Source organism: Dipodomys merriami, unplaced genomic scaffold (genome assembly GCF_024711535.1).
Source record: "Dipodomys merriami isolate MVZ:Mamm:240054 unplaced genomic scaffold, mDipMer1.0.p SCAF_122, whole genome shotgun sequence".
Lineage (NCBI taxonomy): Eukaryota > Metazoa > Chordata > Mammalia > Rodentia > Heteromyidae > Dipodomys > Dipodomys merriami.
Genome location: NW_027202516.1, coordinates 251,146 through 263,891, shown reverse-complemented (window position 1 = coordinate 263,891; position 12,746 = coordinate 251,146). Strand labels below are relative to the sequence as shown.

General features: G+C 41.4%; 1 pseudogene across 1 annotated transcript; it reads right to left on the bottom strand.

Annotated features, from left to right (window-relative positions):
* Positions 1–11,206: 11,206 nt before the first annotated feature.
* LOC138823711 (heat shock cognate 71 kDa protein pseudogene) lies at positions 11,207–12,396 on the bottom strand (annotated as a pseudogene). The gene has a single exon (XR_011370887.1). The product of XR_011370887.1 is annotated as a heat shock cognate 71 kDa protein pseudogene (transcript).
* Positions 12,397–12,746: the final 350 nt, after the last annotated feature.

Sequence of the window (12,746 nt, the reverse complement as noted above, 5' to 3'; positions counted from 1 at the left end):
CTATTACATTATTCATTGAGTATGCAGCAAACACAATGCAGACATGCCACATGCATTCAAGTATTTAAATCTGCTTTTGTTAACATTTAAAAATGCCATTTATACAAATAATGTTAATAAGTCCCTCTTACATTTAAAGTACAAAATATATTTTCTTCAACCTATGCAAAAACATAACTTAAGCAAGTATACCTCTGGGTATAAATGTCAGAGCTCTTAAAACTATCTGTAATATATACTTTTTACACATAGCTGCCCTAAAAAGTGCATAACAAGCTGAGTTCTCCTTGTCAACAGAACATAGAAAATGCAAGCTTCAGGACTAGTGCAGACCTAGGTCCACTGTCTGATTGGGATTAGGGAGGAAGGGGAGTATGTTGTTTCAGATTTTAAGTTTTATAGAGCTACTGTTAAACTTAGGATTCTGGGTGACAGAACTATTTTTCTGCTCCTGCTGCTGATTTAATAAATGGAATATTTTACCTATCTGCATTCCAAAGAGTTTATTCAGTGGTGAGGTTTCACCTCACTTAACAACCCTTTGTAGGTTCCCTTCACTATTCCTATCTGTATTCTTGCATTATATACATAGATAGTTTATAGTTTTAGATGTATATATATAGTTTCTATGATTTCCCCCCTTGAATATGGGTTCTTTAAGTGAAGGGTCTTTCTCATTTATCTACAGAACTATTGTTCCTAGCTGTAGACATATTACCTACCAAAAAACCCCACAGATTGATGATTATATTAATAAATGATCCAGAATAGTTAAGGCAATATTATTGTTATTGATTTTAACTCATTTCTTTAGTCATTCCAATAATCGTAATTCTAAGCGAGAATATCACTATGCTGTTTTATAGGTATAAATAAAATATATTTGAATATTTATCAGAACCTTTTTGATCATCATTTGTATACAGTAGTATGTTCATAAATCTTTAAGAGAAACACCTCCAGAGAAACAAAGAAAAACTAAGAGTAAAAAGATCTGTAGCGCTTCTGACTTCTGTGGTGTAATGCTCCCACGGGCCACCATGTTGCCCCCCTCCAGGAGGGAGGAACTTTTGGCTCCTGGGTCGGGATTTGCGGCGCCCCCTTCCATGGTCTGCCTTCTCTGCACCGAGTGATAAATCTGGAGCACGCAAGCGGGAGCTGCCAGGGCCTCTAAAAATATTATCCTCAGGCACAATCCTTAACAGCACCTGTAGACCACAAAGAAAACCACACGTACACGCTCCTAGGACGTGTATTTAAGACCCACAGAGAATGCGCAAGGGTGAGATGAATACCTTTGGAATCTACTTTGATTTCTGTTAAATAATGGTCATATTATAGTTAATGATTTTATCCTTTTAGGTAGGAAAAATACACCTTTACGTCTACTAATTGTTTGTTGGTTTATGTTAACTACTTCCTTGTTTTTCTATTTATTTAAGCTTAGATGGTCTCTACAGCAAAACCTAGGAACTTTAAGCATTTGTGGTAAACCACATGTTTACATTTTAATGCATTTCAGATAGCCTGGTTTCTGGTTTACTGTCATTAGAATCACAAGAGAAAAGGCCGGCTCAGAAGTCTTTAAACAACCTAACAGCTCAGGCTTTCAAGAACTCAAAAGTAATGAGAGCTGTTCCTCTCCTGCAGACATTTGGTGATACTCTGTCTTCTGGTTGTAACCACATGGGCTAAATGAACCAATGCTAATATATGTTCTTAGTGATAAAACTCTGTGGTTACTGTAAATCACAACAGTGATTAATGTGCTTAGGAGAACATGGATTTACAAATTCTAAATAAAGAAATAAAAAAAATCTTAGAGAAATATGTGTGGAGGTCACTGCTAAGGTTCCCTGACTTTATGCTAAGATATACCTTTCTCAGCACTTTATGTAAATTAAGTTGGACAAGGATTCTTTTATAAAACAGATATTGGTGTTGTTTGCAATTATACTTTAAGAATATGAATTTAAGCTGGGCGCTGGTGGCTCACGCCTGTAATCCTAGCTACTCAGGAGGCTGAGATCTGAGGATCGCGGTTCAAAGCCAGCCCGGGCAGGAGAGACCGTGAGACTCTTATCTCCAATAAACCACCAGAAAACCGGAAGTGGCGCTGTAGCTCAAGTGGTAGAGCGCTCGCCTTGAGCTGAAGAGCTGAGGGACAGCGCCCAGGCCCAGAGTTCAAGCCCCACGGCCGACCAAAAAAAAAACCAAAAAAAAGAATATGAATTTTGGTAACTTACCAAAAGTCACAGTTTGAACAGACATTTGTAAAAGCTCAAGTTCAGGGGTGGGCAAACAGTGCCCTGCACACATTCATACCAACTACTTATATCTTGTCTACTTCATTATAAAAGAATGTTGCAGCAGAGACAACATACCTTGCAAAGCCGGGGAAGCTCACCACTGATGCTTGATAGGTAAAATCTTCTCACCTGTGCTTGAGATTCTGAATCTGAAACTTGAAATCATTGTTCTATTGTCTCATATATGTATTGTTTTCTATTTATCCTTAGAAACAAGTCGATATAGTTCCAATAATTGTACATTATAATTGTAATATATACATCATACTATCATTAGAAACAAGATGAAAATTGTCAGCATAGATCACAAGGCAAGGTGACAGGTCCCAAACCTATAATAATAACATTACTAATTTAGTATAGTGAATCGTGTGTCACTATTAAACATCATGATTTTGATGATGTTTGCCTAATAAGCAGGGTGGGGCCCTAAAGCATGAAGCATGAAGTGGAGGAGAGCTCATTTTGACTTGAAAGACTCTAGTCCCCTAGGATACTTTCGTCAACGGGAGGGCACCCCAGAAACCAAGACTCCAAACCAGTAGATGCAACAAGCAAGAGGAGTTTATTCAGCGTTTGCGCAAACGGTCTCTCTGCCCCAGCAAGGGAGAGAGCCCCGAGCAACAGTTACAGGCATCCTTAAAGGCAAAAACCACAAGATTAGCATATAACACCAGGTGTCCCCGGATTGGCCCGTTTAAAAGTCACTGTACACTCCAGCAATCACTTTTACTATGCGGGGAAGTTTATAACACTCTTTGTAAAACAGTTGGCTCAGGGCAAGTCTAGGGGGAGCGGTCACCCTGGAGGGGAGTTTACATAGTTACAGGCTTGTGATTGATTAACATTTGGCCTAGTTTGCTGGACTTGCCAGGTGGTCCTTATCTTGGGTCCCATTCTTGGGTCCCATTTAGCCACTTAGGGAATTTTCAAACAGGAACTAGAAAAACATACCTGTTTGTTCTTTATCTATGACCACAGACCTTGTCCCGGCTGGCATCTGGGCTCCGAGACTTTTTTACTCAATTCCTTATCTCCAGAAAGGGGGGGGGGTGCTAGCGCAAGCAAGTTTACAAAAGCAAAATCAGCAGTTAGCAATTGTAAAATGTAATTCTAATTTTTAATCTTTCAGACTGTCTATGTGGAGGATTCATTTCCTGGCTCTCCAGAGCTGGGTGGGGCGCAGGCCCGTGCAGTCTCCCGGGACAGCTATGATGGTCTGAATGCATTCCTCCCATCACAGAAACGGCTCTTCCTGGGACTGGACCACACCATGGGAAGACACATAACTGCTGTCATCTGTTCTTCAAGTGTCTTCGGGGAAGCTGTCTCCATACAGACAGCAAGCACAAATCATCTCATTTTGCCGGTGGCATGGCTTGGTGAGAGCTATGGAAACAGGACTCGGAGAGAGGGGTCTTTCTGTAGCATCTGTCTAAGAGGCATTCCATGCAAATTAAAGTTACAAGTCCAGTTTGAACTGCTGCTCAACGAGTCCACAAACACAGACTCACCATTCTCTGTAAAGTAACATCTCAATAAAAAGAGTCAACAATCTGCGGGTTCAAAAGAAAAAATCAGCAGAGTTACTTAAACTGCCTCTTTAACCTGGATTTTTATTGGTGGTTTGTAAGCAATAGTGTCAAATGCATTATTTTTGTAACACATTTTTTAAACTGATTACACAGTTACCTTTTATCCAATTATGATATAATTGTATTCCCCTTTCCTTTAAAGCTGAAACTATGATTAAAATCTTTCTCTTTCTCCTCTGCTGGATGTCAGAAAAAAGCTGCTCAGAAGCAGGCAGAGTTGTGAGCAAGGAGTTGCAGTGGAATACAACTTCACTGCAGGGTAGGTGTGACCCAGGAATGGGAGTCTCCATAAATAACCTCATCAGGGGACTCCCGGTCTTCCCCTGAAAGCCCATCCTGGGCTCTGCACACCCCAAGCAGAGCCGATGAGTATCTCCCAACCTCTGATTATCCGCAGAGCAGGTGAGTATTTGACCAGCTGTGGAAAGAAGCAGGGGTGGCGGCCGGGAGATTTGGGGAGCAAATCAGGGGGGCTTTGGTGGAAAGTATCAAAATACAGTGAGATCTATTCTTATATACCATTTTTCTCACCTGAGAATCTCTGTTAATTAGCTTTTTAATGTTCTTCAAAGCATCCATTTATTTTTCTTGACCTAGAGGCACTTAAAATACTTAAATGTCATTAAAGTATAATTATATTATCAACGAAACTAAGGTGATATTCAGTAGAGTTTTAACATTATTTCTTATTATGTTTTGATTCCCCAGCAACAGCCCATTTATTGTTGATGACAGATAGTCTTGGATGGACAGCTGTGGGCCAGACGCAGGGGCTCCCTGGAGCCAGCCCCACAGCCCCGCCACACAGCCAGAGCTCTTCACGTTGAGCCTCTGAGCTCTTCCCAGCCTTCGGTTCCTCATTTGTAACACAAGGAATTTCCGATATTAATGTCAAGTGACTCCTGTCAGCTGGTGGAATGCAGTCTCCACAGCCGCGTGGCGGGCATGCGCGTGGCAAGGCACCCACAAGAGGTGCGTGGCTCACTCTGAGCAAGCTCACTCTGAGGAAGCGGCCCAGAGCCGCCCTGTCCGCACAGTTGGCTGGAGAGTGTACATTACCTACAAAGGCAGTGCGTGAAGTTGATTACATGATTGAAATGCTGATCCCAAAATCCACGACCGCAGAGTCAAGATGATCTTGAATCATAACTAGTTGTCGAGTCCGTGCTATGTGTTAGACATAGGGCTTTTTACAGGAAGAAGTTGTGTTTAGTTCTTTAGAGAAGTCTGACACCAGACCCATCAAGACCCTTATTTCACACATCCCGACACAGAGGCGCTGGGATTCTGATGAACCTGCACGGTTGCCACGCGGAGAGAAAGGCGGGCTGAACACCTGTGCGGGCTCCACCCCGCACGGGCCCGTCTGCATCCAGAAGGAAGAGCAGGCCCAACTTCCCAAGTGCCGAGGCCAGCCCAAGTTACCCTGCAGCCATCTGGCCAAGGGGGGGAGAAACGGAGGTGGATAAGCAACCCCGAAACACATCAGAGGCGATCTAGAAATAGGGTCTGTTCATGGAAATCAAGACAGAAGTTACTTTGTCTCGTATGTGAGTCTGTATTTGATGGGTACAGAGTATCTAGATTACAAAAATGGTTGTAGTGACTTTGAGTAACACATTTCTTAAGCGATATATAACAAGCATGTAGAATTTATTTCCTCGGTCGTAGGAGACAGGGTGGGGACCAGCCCCTGTGGATGTGTTTGGAGCTTCACAGAAACGGCTCAGAGTAAAGACGTTTTACTAAACTACCTAATTATTGTAATCTCTTCCTTAAAACTTCAGGGAATCTGCTTCCATACAGACAAACTCACTTTTGAACTAGTAAGCATGAGTCATCTTGTTCTACTAGTTAAAAAATGATGGTTATTTATTTTATTGCATTGGAATTCAAATTTTCTGTGTGACCTATATATATGTATATATTTAAATCAAAAAGCAAACACAAAAATCACATTTGCATTACTTATATATCTCACCAAGATTTAGTGTCCAGGTGCATAGAAAATTTCCATAAATAATAAACAAAATATAGTTAAGATTACTACAGTGAACAAAAGGAAGATATAAAAACAAGCACATACTGTGAGCCTGAGAGTGTCCGAAACACTATGTTAGGATTTTCGCATGGCCTGTTCCTTGATTTCCTTGTGCTCCACATAGCCATGACAAGGTACAACGCACACTGCCGTGTGGCTTCCCTGATACTTATCCTCAGAAATGAATCTCAAGACTATTTAGCAAAATGTTCAAAAGTGTCAAGGTCACCAAATGAAAGACTGCGGAATTGTCATAGAAAGAAAGAGACCAAGAGAATCTGATAGAAAATCTCAGGAAAGCCAATTAAGCCAAATGTTAAGCTTAATTGATAACATAATACTAATGTTAATCTCTTAGCTTTCATAAATATGCACTAATGTTGTTGTCAAGCTATTGAAACTGGAAGAAGGTTGTAAAGGGTAAATGGGAAATCTCTACTACACTGCAACTTTTCTATAGATAAAATCACTTCAAAACTAAAAGTCAGAGACAGAGCCCAGGCCCAGAGTTCAAGCCCCACGACTGACACAAACAAAAACAAAAACTGAAAGTCACTAAAATGTTCATATCTAATTAATTTCAGGTGCCTTATAAAGCTCAAATGCCCATCTTATTAATTACATTAGGAGTTAATTAAGATCATTGTCAAGTAAATAATTTCCAAGTAAATGGAGCATATTACTAGAGGAAAATTTGTGCTAACAATTAAAGGCTTTCTTCTGAAAGAATGAAGAATAACCTCTTTTTAATAAAAGAACAAGTGACTAATAGTATCCATGAAAAATAAATCTGAAAATGTGTTTGCAAGTGTTTCTGTAGTTCCCAGAGGACTTCAGATGTTAAACTCAATCCAGCATTCCATTAAAAAGAGAAGAGTTTAATTTCAAGACTTTAAAAATATTAAATTTTACATTATTCTCTCATAAGACATAGAAATTTTAGGTAATTTAGAGGAAATGGCCCTTAGAATTGAGTGAATGAATTCATGCTGAAATGTTTGATAAAAGTGAGACTACTCATTGGGCTACTGAATTCCCAAAAAAGGCTTAGAATAATCTAGATTCAGGTAGCTCAGGTCCTAAGGAACACTTAGAAAAGATATTTCATTAAAGACTAGTTCTAGTTCTCTGCCAATATTCAGTTTTATTCATTTGTATAATATATTTTTTCATAGTTTTACTGTCTACTTACAATATTTTGGATGAAATTAACTATCAGAATAAAAATTCAGCAATTCTTTCAATATGGAATATCAAACTCTAAGTGCATTAATTTGTCAAGTCCTGGTGTGGAGCCTCAGAGAGGTCTGCAGACCAAACGGACTGAAAACATTTCTTTGCGGTACATCATTTCTATACTTAGGAGAATGTAATTAATGTTTCAGGTGAACAGAACTAATATTTATTTGTGAAATATTAAGCTGGTAACTTCAGTTGCATATAACAATCTAGTTTTACTTCTTCCATTCCCTCAGTTTTTATGCTGTTGATATTATAATTTACATCTTTTTAGATGCTGCCTCCCTAACAAGCTATTGTACCTCTAGTTGTTTTAAATAAATTGTACTTTAACTTTTATATCAGAGATAAAAGTGTTTTATATGCCATTACAACGTTAGCATATTCTGAACATGACTATATATTTATCTTTGACACTAAGTTTTAGAGTTTTATGATTTTGTTTTCAATTGTTAATCAGCATCTTTTCATTTCAACACAAAGACTTCTTTAGCATTCTTTAAAGACATCAAATATTGGTGGTTTTCAGCTACTGCTTGTCTAGTAAGACCTATCTCCCTTTCACTTCTAATGGATAGATGTGTTCTTTTTCTTCCTGAATTTACAAAACTTCCTTCTCCTTTCCATCTTGGAGGTTATCACTAAGATGCCACCACCAGCTCGGGTGGACACCAGTCAGGGTGGACACAGGTGAGCTCGGGTGGACACAGGGTGGACACTAGTCAGAGTGGACACCAGTCAGGGTGGACACCAGCAAGCTCGGGTGGACACAAGATGGACATCAGTCAGGGTAGACACAGTCAGGGTGGACACCGGCAAGCTCAGGTGAACACAAGATGGACATCAGCCAGGGTGGACACAGGCGAGCTCGGGTGGACACAGGGTGGACAATAGTCAGGGTAGACACAGTCAGGGTGGACACCGGCAAGCTCGGGTGGACACAAGATGGACATCAGCCAGGGTGGACACAGGCGAGCTCGGGTGGACACAGGGTGGACAATAGTCAGGGTGGACACAGTCAGGGTGGACACCGGCAAGCTCGGGTGGACACAAGATGGACATCAGTCAGGGTGGACACAGGGTGGACACAGTCAGGGTGGACACAGTCAGGGTGGACACTGGCGAGTGTCTTGGAGCAGGACTGCCCACCAATGTGTCCTATTGTCCAGGGAATGGAGGGCAAGAATAAAATAGCAGTTTCTTATTTGAAATTTACGTGCTCATGAATTAAAGTTAAAGTAATGGAAGATGAGGAGTAGGTGGAAGTCTTGGGACACTTTAAAAGCTGCTGGTGACGGGGCGTGAAGGCTGTCCCGTCCATTGCTCCTGCTGGGAGGGGACGGGGGGGGGACAACGAGTCCTCCTCGGAGTGGCCAGCCAGCCCGGGCCAGAGAACAGGGAACGACACATCCTGTGATCCTCTTACAGACAGCGCAAATACAGTTTTAGATTGTGTTAGTGTAAACTAGAGAAAAACAAATCACCAACTACATAAATGAATGAAGATGAAACACTGAAAGGACCTTTTCCATGAAATTCAAGACGATTTTCTAACAAATATTGTATTGCTGGTCTTCTAGAGCATAATGTAATTATAATTTTTTGGAAAATTACTCATAAATTGCTCTTGATAACTATACAATAATGGATTTTGAGAGCTTCTATTACTTTGTTGAAACATCATATTGTGTATCAATGAAATCTGAACTTCCCTGCTTTAAATATTTTTAATATTACCAGAGTTCATGAGAGCTACAAAACAGAAGGAATAATCAGTCAATAGCACTTTCTTAAATTATCTATGAAAGCACAAATATACCTCAAATGTCTGGTAGTAGCAGAAACTCAGCAGGAGGAAGTGAGTACATTCACTTCGCTCATGAATGAAGTTCCTTATGAGTTGTTGGCATTCAATAGATTATTTGGCTTCCACACTGATCAGAAAAGCTGGCTAGTAAGCTTGACCGGAAGAAATTTCAAAGAACAACCTGAGGAGAAATTTTAAAATTGCTCATTCTTTTTTTAAAAAAAATTGGCAGGGTAAATAATATGAGAAAATATCACTAACTGATTTTCTAAATTTCCTTGAGTAGTAACTCAAAAACTTCTTAAAAACCAATATTTCATGATGTAGATTTAAATTTCATAAGTGCAATTTAAATCCACATAACAAAAGGGACAATTAATTCTTTCAGAGATGCAAATTTTTATAATTTTTATTAGTCTGTCAGCATTAATTTCAGGACTCCTGCAAGTTTTGCCATGTAAACTTGAATCCCCATTTTGTTACCATGTATCCTGAGAATGAAGCCAATGAAGGCACACTGAGACACAAAAGAAATGTTCAAATGTCAGCCCAGCCAACATTTTCCATGAGCAAGAAAGAGCTTTAACCCTTTCACTATATTCTTGCATTTGCTATACCAAAATTCCTTACTTCCCACTAGTTTATTCCACTTCCTTTTTTCTTTTTGAAATTTTATTTTACTGTATAGAGTTATGTACAGAGGGATGACAGCTACATAAGTAAGGTAAAGATACATTTCTTGTCAAGACTTGTTGTGCCTCACTTTCCCCCACTTCCCCTCCCCTTTTCTATCAAATATATAAAATTCAACATACTCCTCTGTAGCGGCTAGGAAAGTATCCAGTTATTATTTTATAGTAAAGTTCAGCACTAACAAACAGCATTCATTTTCCTTTTGTGTTGCCTTTTGTTAATTCACAATCATAAGAAAATACAATGCCACCTACTTGAGACGAACTGTAATGAAAAATCATCAATCAACTGTTTTTCCTGTCTTGCAACTTAGAAATTCAATAACAAGACCTATCACCAAATACATTTCTAGGTTCCCCTCCCATAACTAGATAAATGAATCCAAAGTCCTTTTCTTCATGTAAAATACTGGCCATCATCCACGGAAATGCAGAAGGATGGCCCTAAGTCTAGACAAGTCTTTTAATCACCAACAAAAGATTTAATTAAGATAAGTACAATGTATTGTCTGAAAAATATAATCCAATTTCCTGACTAACAAATATTTGTGAAGTCTTATTGACAATGTTAAGCATGCTAGACCACTCATTTATAAAGCGGTTTTGTTACATTTGCTACAAAAAGTAACAATAGAACACATTGCATTCCTTGAATGAAGAATATGAATCAAAACAATGGCAAAACTGTAACTTCCAAACCTCAATGTCTCAGACATCAACACTCACAGCGGAGACTCAGCCATAATCTAGAAAATTAAATGTTAGCCTGTGAGTGCTTTTAGGAAGACAAGCCGCTGGAGACACGAGATTTGTACTTTACACAAAGCATGAATGCAAGTATGGGGGGTTTCTGTGAGCCGATTTTAAATATATTTATTTAAGACATTGCATTTTCTACTCACAATACAGTGCTTTACAGAGTGCAACGTTAATATTTTTCGCTGTGTTCATGTTCCATATCAAGTATTGAGAGTGCCTGGTAATTTGCTACAGCAGCTTAACTTTTAAAACTGCAATAGAAGTTGCTGGATTTGGACTTTAAATGTTTATTGTGTGGGCGGGGCTGCACGTGTGTTGGGTTGTATCTCAGTCAGCCTCGTCAGTGTGTATTGTGTGGACGGGGCTGCACGTGTGTTGGGCTACCTCAGTCAGCCTTGTCAGTGTTTATTGTGTGGACGGGGCTGCACGTGTGTTGGGCTGTATCTCAGTCAGCCTCGTCAGTGTGTATTGTGTGGACGGGGCTGCACGTGTGTTGGGTTGTATCTCAGTCAGCCTCGTCAGTGTGTATTGTGTGGACGGGGCTGCATGTGTGTTGGGGTGTATGTCAGTCAGCCTCGTCAGTGTTTATTGTGTGGACGGGGCTGCACGTGTGTTGGGCTACCTCAGTCAGCCTTGTCAATGGTGGGCTCAGGGACGCTCTGCGGGAGGAGCCCCCCCCCCGCCCCCGGCACACCTCCGGGCACACCTCCCGTGTGCCACCCGCAGTTTGGGGCAGTTTGGTGGGGATGGGTCACGCACATTCTCTAGTTCTTTCTGCTGATTTCAAATTCTTCCTTTTCTGCAGTCTGATTCTTATCCAACCAACGGATGAGCTCATTACACTTGTCAAGGGTCTGTTTGTCCTCACCATTGATTCGCCCTGGAGTGTCTCTTCTTCACCAGTTGCTTTCATGTTGAATGCGTAGGATTCCAGGGAATTCTCCGATGATACCTTGTCCCTTGGCTTCTCACCCTCAGCTTTGTCTTTCTCAGCTTCCGGAACCATGCCTTCAACGTCCTCCTTGCTAAGACAACCTTTGTCATTGGTGGTTGTGATCGTGTTCTCCTTTCCTGCTCTTACCTACAGCAGAGACAGTGAGGAATCCATTGCCATCAATGTCAAGTGAGGAACACACGTGGTGCAGAAGGCATGCATGTCTGTGCGCTCAAGCTGTGCAAGCCGGCGGCTGTCCCTGGGTATGGCCCAGTCACACTCGTATGCCTGAATGAGCACACCGGGCTGGTTGTCAGCGTCGGTGGTGAAGGTCTGAGTCTGTCTGGTAGGAAAGGTTTATTGTGTTTAATGAGGAAGGTCATGACTCCACCAGCAGCCTCAGTACCCAGGACAGAGGGGTGACACCCAAGCGCAGCAGATCCTGAAAGTTTCAGACTTGTCTCCAGATAGAATGGGTGCCTGGGCTGCTGCACCGTAAGCAACAGCTTCGTCAGGGTTAATGCTCTTATTCAGCTCTGTCCCGTGGAAGAAGACTTGTAGAAGCTTCTGGATCTTGGGAATGTGGGTGGAACCACCCACCAGGACAATGTGATGGACCTGCAACTCATCTAGTTTGGCACCATGGAGGGTGGTGGAGGTATGGGAGTCAGCCCCGATGCTGGCCTGCGAGCTGGAGGACGGGTCACATGCCCACTCAGGGCCGTGCCCAGACGGCCCACAGCTCCTCGCTGTGTGCTTCCTATGCTTGCGTTTGAATCTGGCAATGAAATGGTTTACCATTCGGTTGTCAAAGCCTTCTCCACCCAGGTGGGTGTCTCCTGCTGTAGATTTGACCCCAAAGATTCCATCCTCAATAGTGAAGATTAACACATTGAAAGTGCCACCTCCCAAATCAAAGATCAGCACATTGCTTTCAGTCCCAGCCTTCTTGTCTAAGCTGTAAGCAATAGCAGCAGCAGTTGGTTCATTGATAATTCTCAGTCCATTCAGACCAGCCATCTTTTGTTGCCTGGCCTGAGTCACTCGTGGCAGTAACCACAGCATTTGTAACGGTCTTCCCAAGATAGGCTTCTGCAACCTCCTTCATCTTTGTGAGAACCCTGGAGGAGACTTCCTCCGGATGGAAACGTTTGTCTCGCCTTTGTAGTCCAGATTTATGGATCTATAAGCCAGATGGCATTTTAGGGGTATTTGCGATGGAGAGCAAGGAGCAATGCCAGTGTAATTGTGACAAATGGAAATTTGGGCTGGCCTGGAAACTCCTTTATGTGTTAACAGTCTTAGTCTTTCTTTTTCCCCTAGGTGAGTTCACAGGATTACCATGGATGGGTTACTCTGAGTTCACAGGA